Source organism: Drosophila montana, unplaced genomic scaffold, assembly GCF_035044405.1.
Source record: "Drosophila montana isolate Dmon_TW-CO22-7 unplaced genomic scaffold, ASM3504440v1 contig_2581_1, whole genome shotgun sequence".
Lineage (NCBI taxonomy): Eukaryota > Metazoa > Arthropoda > Insecta > Diptera > Drosophilidae > Drosophila > Drosophila montana.
In genome coordinates this window covers 628903-648538 of record NW_026997444.1, presented here as the reverse complement: position 1 = coordinate 648538, position 19636 = coordinate 628903, and the positions used below count along the sequence as shown (strand labels likewise).

General features: G+C 38.6%; 1 protein-coding gene and 1 long non-coding RNA gene across 3 annotated transcripts in view; both read right to left on the bottom strand.

Annotated features, from left to right (window-relative positions):
• The window catches only part of osp (outspread), a 64867-nt gene that overhangs the window by 39624 nt on the left and 5607 nt on the right, over nucleotides 1-19636 (bottom strand). The gene's annotated exons all lie outside the window — the stretch shown is intronic.
• LOC135428932 (uncharacterized) lies at nucleotides 17002-17730 on the bottom strand. The gene is made up of 2 exons (XR_010436350.1): nucleotides 17584-17730; nucleotides 17002-17448 (listed from the first exon to the last, which is right to left on the bottom strand). It is a non-coding gene; the product is annotated as an uncharacterized LOC135428932 (long non-coding RNA).

Sequence of the window (19636 nt, the reverse complement as noted above, 5' to 3'; positions counted from 1 at the left end):
AATCTCTGCGGCAGCAGCAGTCGGTGGGACAGCAACAACAACAGCAACAACAACAAAAGAAACAGCAACGATCGCATAATTTATGACCAAGTGCATGGTGGCTGCATAAGTTATAGCCCAGCCATAGCTGGGCTCTGACTGGAAACGAGCCTGGGACTGTGGCTCCTGCTCCGACTCCGGCTCCGGCTCCGACTCCCGCTCGGGCTCAGGCTCGGGGTGTTAACTGCCTGATCAGCAACTTCAATTGCCATTGTAATTGCAATTACTGCAATGGCAATGATCCAAGAAAAACGATGACGCATAGTCTGCGTTTGCATTAAATATTCATTTCTGCGTTGCAGACGAACTGTCTTAAAGCATGACAGCCCCAAACCGAGCTTAAGCAGGGGGATGACTGTTAGGGGTGTCCAATGGGAGCAACTTGGGATAGCAGGGTGATTGAGGACTGCAGCAGTGCTTTCTGCTCTCATTTTATATTATTACTCACAGAGTGAGTAGGGTATATTGAAATTCTGCAATGTCCGTCTCGCTGTCCGGCTCTCCGCATAAACGCAATTTGCTCGTACGGAAGTAAGAGTTTTCAAATGGAAATAATATAACCACAAAAATAAATGTAAATGGATTAAAGTATTACATTTAAAAAAAAAATGCATTTAATTGATGAAAATTTGCATCACTTCCCCTTAAAAATTTAAGAGAAAATCTACGCATTTAGTTTACAGATTAAAATGCACATATTTTTCGATACAAATTTCTGCCAAGAAGTTTTGACATAGTCCATTCCAAAGAATTCTGATTTAAGAGCATACGTTTGCAACATTGTATAAAAGTATTTTTATATTTGTGCTTTTGTTTTACCAAGCTAAGCGTTCCACAAATATCTACGCAAGAGATTTATGACTTCTCGAAACACATACAAAATGCAGTGAGGAGTCGCTAAAGTCTAGCGCTTCCATGGGTTCCAAGGCAAACTCACATTAAAGCTAAGAGAGGGGGATTGTTAAACAAAAGCAAAAAGCGAAATCAAATCAAAACGAAAACTCATGCACAAAACGCTATGGACGCAAATGGACCGCGACGGAAAAGTGAGAAAAATGCGAAACGAAAATAACAAGGAAAAATGCCACAACTATTCGGAAATTTTTTTTAAGTTGTCTCGCAGTTGTCTGCAACGCTTATGAAATCATATTGTGCAACTCTTGAAAGAGAGACGAACGCAACTAAAATACATATATATATACAAATGTGGCATATTATACTTAGCATTTGACTCAGCCGATTTGATGAGCGCCGCATGTGGGTTAATTACCAACAACGAGCCGCTTTTCACATTTTAAATCTGTGTCAACGGGATGAGCACAGAGCTGATGCCAAAAATAATCGCAACGATTCAAAGTGACAGCTTAAAATCTGCCAAAGCTAATAAAATAACCACATTTAAGGCAAGTAGGATTGTGACAATCGGGTGAAACCGATGGCAGAATACTCTGTTCACGAGCTAACAAGAGATCTTAACACTGTTGAAAATAACTTACTTGCCTCGACCTTAACGAGCAGATCATCAGAAGTCTACCTCCCGAATTTAACGACAAGATTATCCAGGTCGTCTCGACCGCCCTGAAATCCCCTCAATAAAAAGGAATATCTTTAAGTATTTATATAAAATTATAAAATAAAATTTCATAAAATGAGTTGAAAATGCATATTAAAATGTCACACGATGTTAAGGAAGACGGGTAGAGTCTAAAGGAAAGGAAGGCTTCTTTTACCAAAAAAAAATGTAAGAAATACAATACAACGACAACAAACGACTGTCAGCTTCTTATGGCCGCCAACATTTTTGCAAAATAACCAAATTTGGCAGCAAGAGGCACAAGAGAAAACACAAGCAAAATGCCAGAATAAATAAATAAACAAATGCAGGTTGAGTTCGTGCCGTCGAGTCTGAAAGCCAGCCAAGTCTTTGATCCCAGATATCAACGGTTAGGAAGCGCTTCTTGAGGCCCAAGAGTGCAGTAGCAGACGCCTCTGCCGTGAAGCCATTGACTGTCCAGTTATTTGGCTATATGCAGTGGAAGGCAGCCAATTCTTGAGTAATAAATTAACACATATAACAAGGACAATTAAACCTTGTGACAGATTTAATCAAAACCCATTGCATTGGCTATATAAGTGTGTTGCAGCATCAAGCAGATCTTATTGCTAGCATAAGGGTTACTAAGACTTACTGCATCCAGTCAAAAGGAATTCCACATGGTCTTAAGTTACGCGCTGGCTAGCTGGCTCGAGCTGGCTTGAGCTTTGAAAAAAACCATCATCAATTGAGAGTGGACCGTTACGCTTTGGACAGTGACATGATTGGCGAGCTGTAGGCCTTTAGGCCTTGTGGCTGGAGGCCTAGGCGTTGACTGAGCAGCGCTGTGGGCCATTTGGCGGCCAGCTAATCGGCTCGCATAAATCTGGATTTATATTTCCGCAAAGTCGCGTAATCGAATGGCGCAGCTGAATCGCAATTCGTCAGCTTTTGGTAATAACTTTGGACATTTTCACCGTAAGCGACCATCGCAATGAATCTAACCTGTTGTATTAGGGGCCTTAATTTGGTCGGGCTGGTCGACAGTTCGCTCGATCGGGTGTCAGATTTACGCCTCAGATATGAGTTGCGAGATTTTCGCACGCGACGTGAGCGCATCTCGTCTTTTTATGGCATAATAATTGTCATTCATGAATCGTACGCCTGTTATCTACAATTCAGGTCTTCAGATAATGTTTGCCAACTGCGTTCAACGGTTTATTTCCCGATTAGCTTTTGCATTAAAAAAAACCGCTTAACTGGTTAAATAGACGAACGGAGAATCTCTCGAGTAGTTATAAGTTTTTAGACTGAGATACTCCTTGTCTATAGTTAGATATAACTGTACAGCTATATTAATATATATACAATACCCGCAAATTGATTAGCATCGAAAAGTTAATTGCAAGTTCAATTTTTCTCTGAGCAAGCGCATCCCAATTACACAATCCGATTTTCCGTCGGGGGGGAACTGTGAATGTTCAAAGGTCCAAAACATTTTTTACATATTTGCTCAATGCAGAGCTATCTTATTAAGTAAGTATTAAGCTGCCAGGTTTTTTAAGAGAGCTGAATTATTTTTTTTTAAGTTTTCGATGTGAAAAAGAGTCAAGTGAGGTCGGGCCCGACAAAATGTGGTCGGGACTAGTAACGACTACCTTCAGTCGATTGTTTTTGTTTTGTTGTAGTTGGTCTTGTTGTTGCTTCTGTAGTTGTTGTTGTTGTTGTTGTTGTTGCTGCTGCTGGTGCTGTTTTTGTTGGTGGCTGATGTAGTGGCTGTGATTTTTTGCTTGTATTTTAAATTGTTACTGCATTTATTTTTTTGCAGCTTGTAATTGTTGTTATTATACAATTGCCCCCTCAAAAAACAGAAAAAACAATGTAAATGCAAACGACACTCCGGCAAGTTTTTGTATTTTTGTTGTTGTTGGTTTTTTTGTTTTTGTTTTTATGTTGTTGCTTCTCATTGCATATTTGACATTTTACTTGTGCAGCTGAAATGAAACGCTTTGCGACTCAGGGGGGGCTCGAGGAGCATCTTTCAATGATATTTGTGCAATTTTTCATGGCGAAATATTTAAGATGTTGGCTGCCAGATTGGCGTACTCTAAACGACCTCTGTTGTTTTCGAAGGCTTTGTTTAAAACTGCTTTGCTGGCTGCGGCACTGATTTATTGATTTTTCCAAAAAGATAATGTGTGATTTTTCTCATAGACTTGCCGCTCTTGCTGTTGCTGTTTTCCTAATGTGAGAAACTTTTTGCTAGTATGTCAAGATCTTTTGTTATTGTTGCTGCTGCTGCTGCTACAGCTGCTAATGTTGCATAATTTTTCAGGGCCTGGCAACGCCAATGCAATATTGTACAACTATGTCCATTTCGCCCTCAGCTATCCACGACTAATTATAGATAATGTTACAAAACGTTTAGGCACTTAGTTTTTACAATTTTAAAAATGTGATCTAATTTGGCTTTTTGTGCCTATCAGGTCAGTTAAGATCAGTTAACGATATGCCAAACGAATGGTTTTCTCCCAAGCACTTCACATCGTTGTGTGACCTTCCCTTTCTGACTGAAGTATATTTGATACGTTCTAGCTGGGAGTTAAAACTTGGAATAAATACTAGATGAGTTTTAAGATTTTATGGACATGTTCAACAGAATATTTCAAGAAAGCCTATATATCTCTCAAGTGTGGCCGAATAGACCAGAATATTACATTCATCTACAAAATACAATTTTTGTTGAATTAAATTTTAATTTTCGTTTTGTTTTTCATTATTCAAGAACGCCTATGATAATATTTATTCTTATACACTTTGAACTTTGTTTCTTAGACTTGCATAAATTAATTTAAATTTGCTTTTAGAAAATTAAGATTTTTTGAATGGTATTTTTATGATTATTTGCGCTTAAAGCTCGACGAAAACTTGAAAATAAGTTATATGTTTTTCCTCACACCAGTATTTACATAATGGCATTAATTAGGCGTCGATAAGTCATTAATCATTGAATTTTATGCAGAGTGGGCTGAGATACTCAAGGTTATAGTCATGTTGTCTGGACTTGAAGGTTGTTATACAAAGTGTTACTGCTTTCGCTGTCTATGCGACAGTCGAGCTCGCCATGAGCATTACTTAAGGAAGGCCTGGCCAAAACGAGAAGCACACACTTTGGGAAATCATAATGTTTAAAATGCGCCTCTAGTGAACGTGGATGAAATAATATTGCCACATACTGAAGATGATGTACTAGACTATCTAAGGCGGCCAACAGATTCGAAAGCAATTAATAATCAAATTATGAATAAATTGGAGAAAACATGTCACTAAAAAAACATTTCCTACATTCCTTATTTAAGTGAGCTTAGCGATGAACTGTGAGAACGATTTAATTAATTAAAATCCATGTTGCGACGGTCCTCTTACTTGCTTAAAATTATATAACCTTAATATATTACCTCTACTTAATTTTATAGAATCACGAATACCGGACAATGACAGGAAATAATTTGAAGTTTTTAATAAATTACTTCCCAATGTTAATAATAATTCAAATATGTTTATATAAATAGAAACACAACCACATTTTTCACCTTTTTTAACAAGACAGTTTCTTCATTAACTTTAAATTGAGTTTTCTACCCATTTTTTGATATTCATATATCTGTAATGGGCAAATACTTCGCAAATGAATGTGAAGCGCAACAGCAATGAAATGTTGCATAAATCTAATTGAGTTTAATGCGGGCTGGAAGGCAAAAGCGTTCCATACAACAGTTTTCCGTTTACAATATTATCTGGCCAAGAAGCTTTTGCTGTAAGCATTAAAAAAATAACTTTGTAGCCGATCGGGATGCTTGAAATCTCTCCTAAAGATAAATATGTTTTTTACTGATACATAATATTTATAATAAATGTTTGTCAGTCTGTCAGTATGAACGCAGTTGTTTAAGGTGCTACTAAAGTTATAGACTAGATTATCGTGAGTGTAGACTATAGATAAGCTCTACTATTACTAAGAATATTTTTATTACAGTTTTTGGACTGTGAACGAGTTTTACGCAGTCTGTTGCAACTGGAATTCTAACATAATTATTTCATGCAAATATCGTAAAATATTTGTATTATTTAATTGAGACTGGCCTTCAATTAATCTTCTTTACAGGTAAAACTATTGATACCTTTCCCCTTTAGTAGTATGTTAACACAACAATGGCAATGCACTTCTTTTAATTATAGCTCACGTTGTTGCCAAACTCAAGGCCTCTAACCATCCGCAATTAAATAGCTGGGCAACGTAAGTGGCCGCGTTTAAAGACAAGATTTAAATAATTTATAATTAAAATATTTTTACGTGCTATTAAAGTTGAAAAATATGGATGAGAGGTGAGTAGAGATAGATACAGATAAACACTAGAGAACCGGGTGAGAGAGAGAGAGAGAGAGAGAGAGACCCGTCGAGTGGGTTTTGCAAACACTTTAGGCATAGGTAAAATTTTCGTTTATTTAAATTTGATTTTTAAAGGCATTCACCAGCAGGAAAGAAGTTACCTGCGCCCATTTGCTTGATGCATTCGTAATTAATTAATTCGCTTCAAATTTACTTTTGTATTTAATTTGAATTCAAGACTTTCAATTCAAGAGGCGGCAGCTTTTCTTTGGTGTTTGGCAATTACTGTGGCAAAATGAAGAGAAAGTTGCCTTTATTTCCAATCGAACAGATCGCTCTATTAAAAACTTGAGTAATTTAAAAATATTAAAAAACAAAACGACGATTTTTCGTAAGCTGCTATCCAAAACATTTGAAAACTTGCAGTTTAACGCAAGTCAAGCAATCAAAACTAACAACAATAACATCAAGATCGGTTTATTATCAACACTTAAAGGTGGTATTAAAATTTCGTCATGAAATATAAGCCGAGTTAATATAGCCATGCCTATTTCTGTGAAAACTAATCTTTGAGTTTTGGTGCTATCTTAATGAAACGTGGTATGGACTCGTCTATTTATGTATTACAGGATGGGCGAGTCGGATCACTTTAACAAAGCTCGCTTAAAAAATGAGTATATCTATGAAATACTTTTCGTTTTTCAATCTAAGTATTTACGAAATCAAATATGCTTAGGGCAAAAAATGTACTTAAATAGCAGCTCGCTGGATCAATTTAGCTATTTTGTTTTTCAGTCAGGTGTATTGCAATGAATCGCATAAGAAATCGTGTTGTGAACAAATGGACCTTACCCACGGATTAAAAAAACGAATAACTGCTATAACAATACGTACATTATTTAAAAAAAAATATTTTAAATTGCTTCCATTGTGACTTTAAAAACAATTAGTTGCTTACTACTGTAAATATACAAAATTACAAACAGAAGCCAGGAAGACCGTCTGATAATCTCGTATATTTTATTAGGCGGGTAAAAGCTGAAACGCAAATTTGGAATGCATTGTAGCTGCACAAGGCTTTACGAATATGGAAATGCAAAGCTCAACAATGGTGAATGCTTTTCTATTATTTATTGCACCTACAAAAGTCGGCGGCAGTAATTCAATAACTCATTCATTGCATGTGAAAGTGCAGTGGCGAAAGGCCTAAAAAGCTAATTAGTATTGCATTGCCTACAGCAACTGTAACAGTAACAGTAACAGCAACTGTAACAGGAACAGTAACAGCAACTGAAACAGTGACAGCAACAGTAACAGAAATGTTAACGGTAACATCAACATGTACTCCATTGCTAAATAGTCGTTTTGGAGCTATTTAACTGCAGGTACAGCACAGTGCAGCCAAGTTTGGACAAAAAGTAAATGCCCGAAGACTCATTTCCAAAGCACTGCGACCGTCCAAAATGATCAGTGGGTGTTCCCCGAAATGGGTCACGGCAACGTTTGCGCTGCTCTAAGCAGCCCAACAATAGCTTTGCTCGGCTAAAGATTGCGCCTAGGTTTCGGAGCTGAGACCAGAGAAGACCACGCACTCATCACACCCGCCCTGACACACTTTACGCTGCGCTGAGATCGTGACCTCGGCCTGGAAATCCGAATTGGAATCGGATCACAGCCGTTAAGTAAATTGGGACTACTTATACGAGTAAAACAAAGAAAAATGCTCAATGGATAAATATTATTAATTGATAAGACTCCGAAATATATATGATTCTGTGGAAGGTATTTTCTTCTTTGATCTTGCAGAGATCAAAAGTCTGGTTTAACTGCACAATGACTGGCAACAAAGTAAAAGTAAGTGAGCAAAAAGACGAGGGCCAAAATATCATTGATATTCCTACAATACCGTCTAATGCCAACTCATTCGCGGGCTACTCACTCTTTGCGACTGGACAATGCATTAGATTGAATAATAAAGTCAAAATAATGGCAAAGCTAAACAAAAACGCGTTTTAATGCAAATAAACAAATACTGCCAATAAAATACGAAAAAATACACAAAATAGTTACGATTTTAAGGAAATTACATAACATATGGGCGGGGGTGCAAGCGACGGGTGGCAAGAGCGCGAACAGAGTCGTCGCGCGATTTAATGAAGTGAAAAATAAACATTATCAAATTTCGTATCAGACCGCGGAAGCAGGAGCCAGGTACACCCGGACTGTTCCCGTTCAAGGCGTCGTTAACAGCGCGCGAAATCAAATTAAGCAAAAGAGTTAACGACAATTTTGTCAGCATTGCATAACATTTGGTTGCCATTAGGGCGTCAAGGCTTTCTTGTAATTTTCCGTACACCTTTGTTTCTGGTCAGTGGCCCCAGTTGCGTGGAGGTTGCCGACTGGCGCTTGCCGTCTTCACGCTTGTTGTTCTAGCCAATTGTACATCAAATTGCCAATGTTACACTCGTTAATGCGTTACGATCTGCTGAACTAGAAAGTTGGCGCATGGCGGCTAAAGTGGCCTCGTAATTCGACGGCATCCACGCTGATTGCCATCAGGCCACGATTAGGTAATACTTTGGGGTAACTTCGGGTTCACTTCAGGTCTCATTTGGGCAAAGTCTGCAAGCCTACAAGGATATTCCCTCTATATAAAAGAAACCATCGAATAATAGGCTTGGGTCTGCAGTTACAGAGTACATATTCATTTTTATATCCAAGCCATGGAAATTTGATAGCCTAATTGAACATTTTCATTTCCAACGCTAAGCTCTGATCCAAAGCCTAAGTATCTATCATCAACACATTACATTTAGAAACTGTGACTAAGACACTGCCAGCCGGTCAACTGGTCAACTGGTCAGCTGGTCAGCTGGTTGACTGGTCAACGAATTTAGCCAATTGACACGAGAAAACGAGACACATTTCAACACATTCCCACAGTGCCACATGGCAGACTCTTATGACATTCGCTTTTTAGCAATAAATTACTTATGCATATTGTATTTTATTCATACTGATAACAATTTTATACAATATTTTGCGAAACGCCAATAAAATTAATAGCAATTGACGGGCGCAAGGCATTTGATTTATTGCCGCGAAAACTCAGCCCAGCTCAATTCAATTCAGCCAGCTGGAGAGGCTGAGGCCGCGTAACAAGAGACTCACAGATGATTTATTGACACGATCTGAAAATTGTGTCGGGCAAGAATGTGCAAGGGGCACACATATGGTCGGCTAGCCCCAATCGAAAAAAATTCCAGTGCAGCAAGAATATAATATTATTATTCATGTTAACAAAGTTAAAAATATTATCACACCTCTATTTTAGTTTCCAGGATCTTCAGCTTCTTCATACAGAGTCTATTTCCAAAACGATTAAACACTTTAACTAATGCACATTCCAAAAAATACGTGTAAATACAAATTTATTCAATTAAAATGAAAACTTTAATTCCTATCGAAAATTGGTTAAAGGACTTCAGAAGTTAACCCGCCTCGTTTAATAACTTTGGGGGTTTGATTGCCGAAAGCCTGATAGTTGAAAACAAGTCAGAACGTTGAGTTTGGCTGCTCGCTAAAAAAACTTCCCATTACTCTTAAGTAATCTTAAAGATCCATTTATGCGCAACTCACACACTCATGTGCGGTCACCTGCGCCAGACTATTCGAAATTTCAATTTAATAATGACGATATTAAGGTATCCAAAAGTGCAATATTCCTAGTCTGTGTCTAATAAACTCAATCTGTCTACTATATACCAGTTTCAAATTTCAATAATCTGGCTCTAGTAGTTTCCAAGATCGACGTTTTCATTCAGTCGGAAGGTAGACTGACGTATAAGTCGATTCGGCTTGTCGGCCTGATCAATAATATATGATATATAATGTATAATAGCTGATCGTTCTTCTGCCTGAGTATAAACTTAAAGTTACAAATCTCCTTTTCCCTTTCCGACCAGAGCATAAACAGAATAATGAATGAAGCTGGCATCGATGTAATAAACCTGCCGTGTTTAGTATCCTATCTTAAGTTTTCATGTTTTCAAACTCTTCGTTTACATTATCTTAATTGACGGCTACGGAAATAGCGCAAATAAATCGAAAAAAGAAGCGTTACCCTTTAAATTGAACCTAATAAAAAACGAAGACACAGACAAAAAGCATTCTAAAGAATTGAAGGCATCTAAGAAACACGGATAAGATTTAATTGCTTAGTGTTAAATGCATAAAGATAGGGCTGATTTTAATTATGGTCAGGAGAAAAATAATTTCAATTTTATGGCCTGCATTAGTGGACTTAATTAAAAAAACCAACAGGCCGTTGAATCGCAACCTGATAACGAACGATACAAAGAATTGTCAGGTTTGAATTTTATTTAGAGAGAACGCAAATGGTTTTTATACCTTTGCAGAGTAAATCATTAGTTTCTCTCGGAATGTGTAACCCAAAACAGCAGTTATCTTTGAGTCCAGTATGTATAAATATTTTTGATCACGGCGACAAGCTGAGTCGTTATAGCGATGTCCTTCTGGTCTTAATCAAACAATTTCAAAGAAAGAAATATAAGCTTATGTATGAAAAGTATTTACAAAATTGTTCCTTCTGAAATACTACCATAAGTTGTTTGCCATTGTTGCTTTTAAATATGCCTCGAGCTAAAACCAAAATACCGAACTCGTAACCTATCGCATTTTGCGTGCAGTAAATTATTATGCAAATACACAAAATTCGTACGGCAGGGTATAAACCGCAGTTAATTATGAAAAACGAGCCCTTTTTTTATTAAATTGTCTTTTACAAGCTGGCGGCAGCTCACGGTCTTCGTAAAGAAACGATTTTTGGGTAGCGCTGTGAGGGTATTCTAGGTCGGATATCAGAATTTGCACAGTAGCAGCGAAAGAGAACGCGGGCTGTGTGTAAAATAACAGTAAAAATGTGTGCGCAAACAAAGCCAAAGAGCGAGTGGAGTACATAATAATAATATAATTTTCTATAATAGAACTCAATGCTCGAACTGTGTGATGGGAAGCCGAGGGAAGCGACGGGCGAATGGCCACAAAACGAGCACAAAAGCCAAAGCACAGCAACTGATTGAGGGAACAAAATTGAAACCGAGTTGTACAACAAGTTCAACAACCTTTCGCGGCGCGGAGAACGAGAAGAATACTTACAACATTTGAGGCCAGAGCCAGAGCCAGGCCAGGCCAGAGCCAAAGCCGAAGCCAGAGCCTGAGCTGCTCTACGGCTTGAGTCGCAACTACCGATTACTTCACACAGATACACACACACACACACACACACAAACTGCCATACAAAAACACACGCAAGTTAGCAACAGCTTCGACAAAGACTGTCGATGCCGATGTCGATTTCGATGATCACGATGAAGACGGGCGAGAATCGCCAGCAAAGGGCGCCAACGGTACATGAAAAAATCTTCATGTAGAGTTCTCATTCTCATTCTCAATCTCATTCTCATTCTTGGTGTAATTCTCACAGCGAGTACCCATCAAAGTCGGAGTCGCGGCAACTTTACGAATCGAATCAAAGTAATTTACCCGCCGCAGAAATTGATTTATACGCTCACCAAACTGCAGATACTTCGCAGTTGGATCATGTCATGAGTAGGTGAACTTGTATCTGCGCGTTGTCTTGCGTGCATTACGTTGACCCACAGCAGGCTTCGCAGATAATTATTTGATTTTGGCAGCACACATAAAAGGAGTACACCATATCGGAAGTTGGTAGCTGTTTGTTCTGTTCCGGGAAGGGTCATTCACAAAAAGCCACACTAAAGATGCCAAGATTACAGTGTATATTGCCCAATGGAATTTCCTATCAAAGCTACTTTCTTTAGCAATCACAACAAGCGATAGATTGTGTGAATTACCATGAACCGCGCTTTGATTTCGGCTACTCAGACTCATGTTCAGTGTGTCAATGACGTTGGCCGCGCGTGCGAGCACTGTGAAAGAAATCTGAATGACAGCCGGTCCAAAGTAAATACAAATTCGAATTGAAATCCGTAAGGCAATCAATTGTCCAGCGCTCCAGAGCTGTCTGCTTGATCGAGGGTCTGTCCCAGCGGCTGCACCTAGACCTTGTCAATAGTCAAAAGCGACTTCAAATGCGACTATAATGAACACAGAAAAACAATCAGAATTGATTTTAAAAAGATACAATTACCAATGCACATAACACATATAATATACTCTATGCAAATTGGGTACCCCAATATTTACTTGGGTTTCGCTATGCTTCTCCTATAAGGCAACAACTGTTACTGGTGAAAATGTTAAGTTAAATGTTTAAGTTAAATGCCTATCAATTTATCTATAAAATAAAGCAAAGCCTTCTTTCTTTAACTTGAGTCGTATGGTAATATTACAGTATATATTACAAATGTTATTAGTTATTCAGATAGGGTATTTTATTGTCAATATACTCAACTGTTGTTATTGTTTTCTTTTTATTGCTTCAACAGACCACTCGCTCAGCTTGCGGAATGGAAATAAAGTGGGCCAAAAACATAAATGCACATACATCCACATATATAAAGACTTGCATACATACATACATGTATGCATGGAACAATCTATGTGCGAGAATTGTTGTTGCTGTCGCATTTGTCAACTGAGAGGAAAATGGGTAAAACTCATTGAAGTGATTTGCCGTGTGTGGGGCAGTTCAATTAACAATCGATTTGGCAGCGAATCGAAATGGAAGGTGTCCCACTAAGCAGTTGACAACGAACTGGCCACGCCCAGCTCGTCGCATAGGAAATGGCAAATAATTTAATTAACTTAATGAAAATTACTTAATTCGCGGGAAAATGCAAGACACGATGTGGCGATGAGACGAGTCGACTTTCACACGAAGTCACATTAGCCCAATTTGCCATGATGATTTATGATTTTTTCTAGGTTCTCTAAATTGTTTTTACTGTTCTTTTTTCTCTCTTTTCTATACTTTTTCTTTACCCGTTCTTTTTCTGTTTTTTTTTTTTTATCATTTGCCATTGCAAATTAATTTTTTTTCACTGCTGCCGGAAGTGGGTTAATAAGTGATAACGTGGCGAAAATGTAAACACGGCGAACAGAACGTGAAATTCGCCACAAAACGATAAACAGTTAAATGGTTAAAGTGTTCGAAAAACGCACAACTAGAAAAAGAAAAGAATATTAAGCTGCCGAGCATCCAAACAACTTTGGCACAGTTTCCCCCAACTGTATACCCTCTCAGTTCGACAAACGGGTGGCCAAGACTGTCAGTTCGTATGTTCAACCAAAGCAACAACATCAACAACAGCTGAAGCAATAACGACCGCCTTTTATGTGTGGGCGTAGATTTAATCTATGGCTCACTTTTAAACACTTTTTTTGGGCATTGGACATAATTAAATTAAATTTTATTGACAAACAAATAAAATTCAATACCATAAAAACTTATAAAAAAAAATAGAAACGAAAACAATAACAAAATGATGATCGACATTTGTGAGCAACATGCGAAGTCGATGACTTCTGTTCGAATTTCGATTTCAATATACTTTTTTTATTACTATTATTATTATTTTGTATTTGCCATAAAAACCAGTTAATATTGCCAGGGTGAGTACACTGATAATAGTTAAGATTCCTATTATATATATTTTAATTGTGGCTATAAACAGCATCATCTACTCCTTAACGCCTTTTGCGAACATTTTTTTAAAAATGTCTTTATAAAGCCCGTCCTGTAATCGAATTCGATAGAGAACAAAATCGATAACTGAATAAATACGATGGTAAATGTCGGGGACAAGATTTTAAAACAAGGAAAATTTTGTTTAAAATAGCCTCTTAAGGTTATGTTTTACATAAACTCAATTTAATGAAAATACAAATTTATATGCATATAAATAAATAACGCAGTAAATAAATGAACTTAAAGATTTATGGACTTTATATTTATATAAATTGCGGGCTTTTTGATTAATAATGCGGGTTTATAATTAATAGTAGTACGCATCCACAAAGTACAATACTTCTTATCCGTTTACTTTGTGAGACGCCACATTCGAAATAACGTGTTGCTATTATTTATAAGAGCTCTGAATTATATAAAAAAGCGACAAATTTCATTTGAGTTAACGATAAGATTGATATATTCGTGCAAAAATTGTTTGATTTAGCAACAAGACAAGAATATCTGTTATAAAACTCTTCACGTAACAAATATATTGTAACTACCTGATAAAAGAGAACATAGGTAAATATATAAAAAGCTAAAACGGTCAACAAATCCATTAGCTTATCGTTAGTATTACAGAGAACTTTTCATGTTATCTGTTCGAGTCAAGCCAAATGGTTCATAATTGGCCAATACGCTTCAAGCTTGGGAGAAGAAAAAACGAAACAAACTTGCAAATTGGCCATGCGCAACGCGGGGGGTTGTAAAATTCTTGGGGCGAGCTTTGGAAAAATCAGGTGGCAACGCAATGTCGATTCATTGCTGAAATCTTTGGCCATAGAGGGGGCAAACAAGGTACAAACTTGGTACATATATCTGAGATATCTTTAATTAAAAGTACAAACGTACAAATTATGCAAGACGTGCTCAAATACGGCAAACACCTAAATATTTTATGAGCCGAATTCCTCGTCGCTCCATCGCGCTCCACTTCAACTCATGCGCACAACACACACACTTTGATAGGTTCGGCTGAGTTCGGGTGTGTCTAGCGTGCCACATAGTCTGTCTGAACCACATTCAGGTGTGCATGATCGGCTCGCAAAGAGCTCGCTTAAGCCACACAGACCATAAGCGTAGTCAGAGTCGTATAGTCGTAGCTCATAGACAGAGTCACAGTCGGAGCCACGGTCGGAGCCACAGCAATCGCCATCGCCATCGGCAGTGGCATAGTTATTTGTTTATGGCTGTTTTTGTCGCTGGCAACGGCAGCATAGTTCGCCATATTTGACGTCGACCCACGTATAAGAGCCCAACAAATCGGAGACAAACTTAAACATTGTTGGAGCTGGATAAAACAGCAGAGGCAGCGAGGGAGTCACAGACGCACCACCCACCCGTTGCCAAAGCCTGCAGCTTGCAAATACCTTCAAAATTGTATTATTTTTTTTATAATGCAGTTGTGTTCACTCTGTGATCCACAAAATTACATAGACTATCTTGTGAATCTTCACATGAATATATCGAATCGAAAAATTAAATAAATACCAAGAAGAAACGGATTTCTTCTGCTTGTCAAATATTGAATATCCTTGCGGAAATATAGCTTAGAAAGGGTTTTGTACCCTTGTAGAGGGGTATTACAATTTGTTCATGAAATGTGCACTGCATAGAAAGAGACATATTCGACCCTATACAACTTAAATATTCTTGTTCCGATGGGTCAGGTCAACCTAGCCATGTCCATCGGTCCCCGTTTCTATTATCTTAGTCTTAAGCTATCGTCATCAAACCTGGAATAGGTTATTCTTTCTGCTGCTGCGAATCGGATATTTTAGATCAGTGCTGGATTTGAGCCGGGGACCAGCCGCTTGCTAGTCCGATGCTTAGACATCTACGGTACGCAGGCTGATAGCACAACGTTCTCAAGACACAATTATATGGCTGTGTGGCCTACATTTGAACTTTGACCTCCTAGTTCTTCTTCTTTGCCCTGTGCATATGTCATCATTAATAAATATATTTATAAATAACCTATTGCCCTATTGGGTCTGTTATGCTAGAAACCGGAGTTGGGACAGGCTTAAATCAAGAAAGGTGGGCAAATCCTTTCCTTGAATAGTCGCTAGTTGAAATCAATGGAAAACTCCAAAATGAATAACCAAAGATTCTATTTACTGTTCATAAATTGTAGTTATAGATACATTTAGGTGTTTCATAATTGTTCCAATTAGCGTTACAAGAGCTATGCAAATTTATTCGACACTAAAATGCAAGTTTAAACAATGAGAAATGACAGCTTTGTAGAGCACCTACTTTCAGAGGCCCCTCTGAAAATTTAGCTGGATCCTGTCGTATCTCTGAGGCCCCTGCATTAACATGACTAAGTCGGCTTCTCAGTCCAGCGAACTGTCTGCCAACGTTTATTTGTCTGGGAAAATGTATAGTAATTGCAGCTTGGGCTGTTTTTAGGCAGCAGGCAACAAATTTATTTTATTTAAATAAAATGTGCCTGAGGGCAACGACTGCGACGGGACGGTCGGATCGGGTCGGATCGGGACGGGACGGGGACGTTGACGTTGACGTTTCTGCTGCTATTTTTGGGCGCGACTTGGAAATCTGTTTTAGATCCGTCTGGTTCGGTTCGGCTGGAGGAACCTTGGGGCTGGCTGGCTCTTGGTCCACGCTTACGCTCGGAGTGTCGATGTCTGCAGACCGAAATTATCGTGTCCACCTACATAATTTAGCATATGTTGTTGCCCCGTTGTTATGGCGACTGTCTAAATTATTGGTTGTAAACAAAAGCAATGCCTTCGCTGAGGTCTTTGTTCGTTTTGTCTATTTCGAGACGGTAATTGGCCAACTTAATGGCGAATTCATATAGGAATTAATAACTGTCGCTGGATTCTGTTTCGTCTTGTGTGTTTGCCTCGCCGCAGACAGAAACTGGAATGTGGTTTTTTTGTCTTTCTGCTCTGCGCTGGGCACGTCCCAATCAGATTAACAAATCTTTAGCTTCATTCATTCGATATGCCGAATGTCTTCCAAGAACACAATCGCAAAACATTTTACGCATTGCGGCAGTGAAAAAAAAAATAAAAACAAAGCAACCATAAAAAGCACTATCAAATGCTAGACCGCCAAAAATGTTGATGCTTTTCAGATGATTTATCTGTCATCTGGCAACAACAACGCAAAGAAACGAGATTTCTTCCTGGAAGTGTTAAGTCCATGTATAGAACTTGGCCTGTCACCTGCCTCGGGTCTCGGTCTCGCGACAGCTCCCAGCTCACTCACCTTGACCAGGTATCATGCAAATTTGATCTGAGTTGTAGCCAAGACGGTTTTTCGTCTGTTCGATTCTTTCAATGGCAAACAGTTTGGTAGAGTATATTTTTGGTTTACTGCCAATGCAGAATACATAAATATAATCAATAAAATTCTCAAATATGTTTTCAATTCCATATTTTATCGGAAATGTATCACATGGCTGGAAATCCGCTGCGAGCCATCGTTAACTTTTATCGCTCTTCAATTAAACGGTCTGAAAATTGCTGCTGATGCCGCTTCAGTATCACAATTATCAAGTAATCATCGCGGCACCAAGATGCCCTTCTCAGCACGTCATAATTTCAAGAAATGCCGTCCTCGCAATCTCTAACCATCTAATGCGGCGGGCAATCTTCTTTCAGCAGTAGTTAAAGCCAGTCTGGGCGCACGTCTAAATGCCGCCATAACTCAGCGGCGTTTGCGCAGGAACCTCTTCGCCAGCCCGGTGCTACTCGGGGCCTTGGGGCACAGCTAGTGCTGAGTGGGGAGCAAAAAAAAAGGGTGAATAATAAGAATAGGTGTTCAATTATGCAACAGAATGTCGCAGAACCCGGAACAACTGACGCCACGCAAAGGCAGGCACTGGCAGGTTGCTCTTTTTGATTACTCAACTTCTTGGCTATCTAAGATTTTTTATTCCTGTTGATCTTGATACAAACTTTACTTCACATTTCAGCATGCTTTTTAGAAAGTATTTTAAATCCTGCTCCTAAATGTACTACATGTTAAAGAAAATATTCCAAACTGAATAAATATAAATATATAAATTTAACAACGAACTGATAACGGGTCCACATATCGGACTGTCATATATGAACGAGTCCAATTTGGAAATCGAACCACTTTATCCTCTTGCTGCTATGTTTATAGTTCAATTTGGATAAATATCACTGAAAGTTTTCCTTTATTTAGCATTAACAATAGATATGTATCGAGAACTAAACGATTCTAGAAATTCTTTCTGCACTAAGATCTTAGATGTATTTTTCCAGATGGAATCTAAGGCCAGGGAAGAACCAGAAAAGAATTACGCTGTCTGCGTCAAGAAGTTGATTTAATTAAGCGCTTGGTAGACTCTTTATAGAGTTGTTCTGCTGGATTCTAATTTGATTGATGATTTGTTGTTCGTGTGGCCTTAGGCAATCGTCAGTTGCTCAAAGTTGGCAACTCTGACCATTGTGTGGGGCCACCCTGCTCATGTTAAGTGACAGAAAGGTTTGTGCTGATAGTGTTGATATTTGCCGCGAAAAAAACTATAAAGTTCACAAAAAATCAAATTCGAAGAGCCTCCGCTAATTGTAGCAGGAGAATATCCATTGGATAGAAGCCAACAAGAGGAACAACATAACTTGACGATAAGCATACTGTTGTGTGCACAGAGCAGAATTTGTGTCTTATCTAAAGACTGCGCATAGAATTCGACGCCTGAAGTGGTTACTGCGATTATCTGCGCTATCTGGCGGCAGTTGGCTGTCTCGGCTGTTCTTTGGCTCGTTTATCTGTGTACCTGTTTTTTTAGTTATTTCGCTTGCACAACTGCACACAGAATGGACTTGGGCACAGTTTATCTTTAAGAGTGTTGACTTTTGTATTGCTTTATCGTGTTTGAGCTTAGATAAAAAAATTCACGAACTGAGAGATGACTCAAAATTACAGAAATGTGCCCGGCTCTCTCCACGCGGAGAGCTACCTGCTAAAGTTCAACGGACCTGGCCAACTAATTAACCTAGAAACCAGCAAATATCCGCACAACAGCCGCGCAACACGCCCACCTTAAGGAACAAGCAACAAATTTAAGCCAAACAATCAGTCAACGCTGCAGCAACAACTAAGTTCACTTAAGCACGTAGCTTGGAGGGGCCAAAGCAAACTTTAAGGCTCTCTAACACCGACACACACATGCACACACACACATGCACGGCTAGGAAGCTAGAAGGACTGTCGAGAGTCGCATGAAGTGTGGCTAGGGGTATTATTTATTATGTGTATATCTAGCTGACAAACAAGAGAACAGAACGGCTCACAGGCACCTCAAAGGGCCTTCAAGCATGGAGTTTAGGGCGGAGCGGAGAGGACGAACTCTGCATGGAAAACAAGTCCAACTGAAGCTGGCGTGCTGCTAATAGCACAATAACACCCCGGGGATCAATTGAGATCTTTTTGGAGGGATAGGCCACTACGTCGGATGCCCGACCAGCAAACGCAAACACAAACACCAGAGAGAATGACAACGAGAAAAGTGGAACCAAACTAACTCTAATAAATGAGAGCAACTAGTAATCACCGGCTTTGCCCGTACAAATTTTACTGAGCCTTGCAGCTGTCCAAATGTACACATGCTAATTAAATCGTCTATAACCTTATAAAGTATATATATACATTCTTAATCAGGACAACAAATCGATCATCTGTTCGTTTGTCGAAGCGTTTGAAATATATCATATTTTTAAACAAAGTTCCTGAGCATATTTCGATGATTATAAAGAAACAGAGTCGAATATGCGGAATGTTCTTGATTTTTAGGGTAGCTTAACCGTATTTCTACTCCGTATTATGTGTTATTTTTTTATTATTCCTATAATCACATATTTGAGACTTTATTGATTGCTATTCTAGATACTTTTTCTCAGTAACTGTTTTTGCTTAATGTGGGTTAGATGATGAC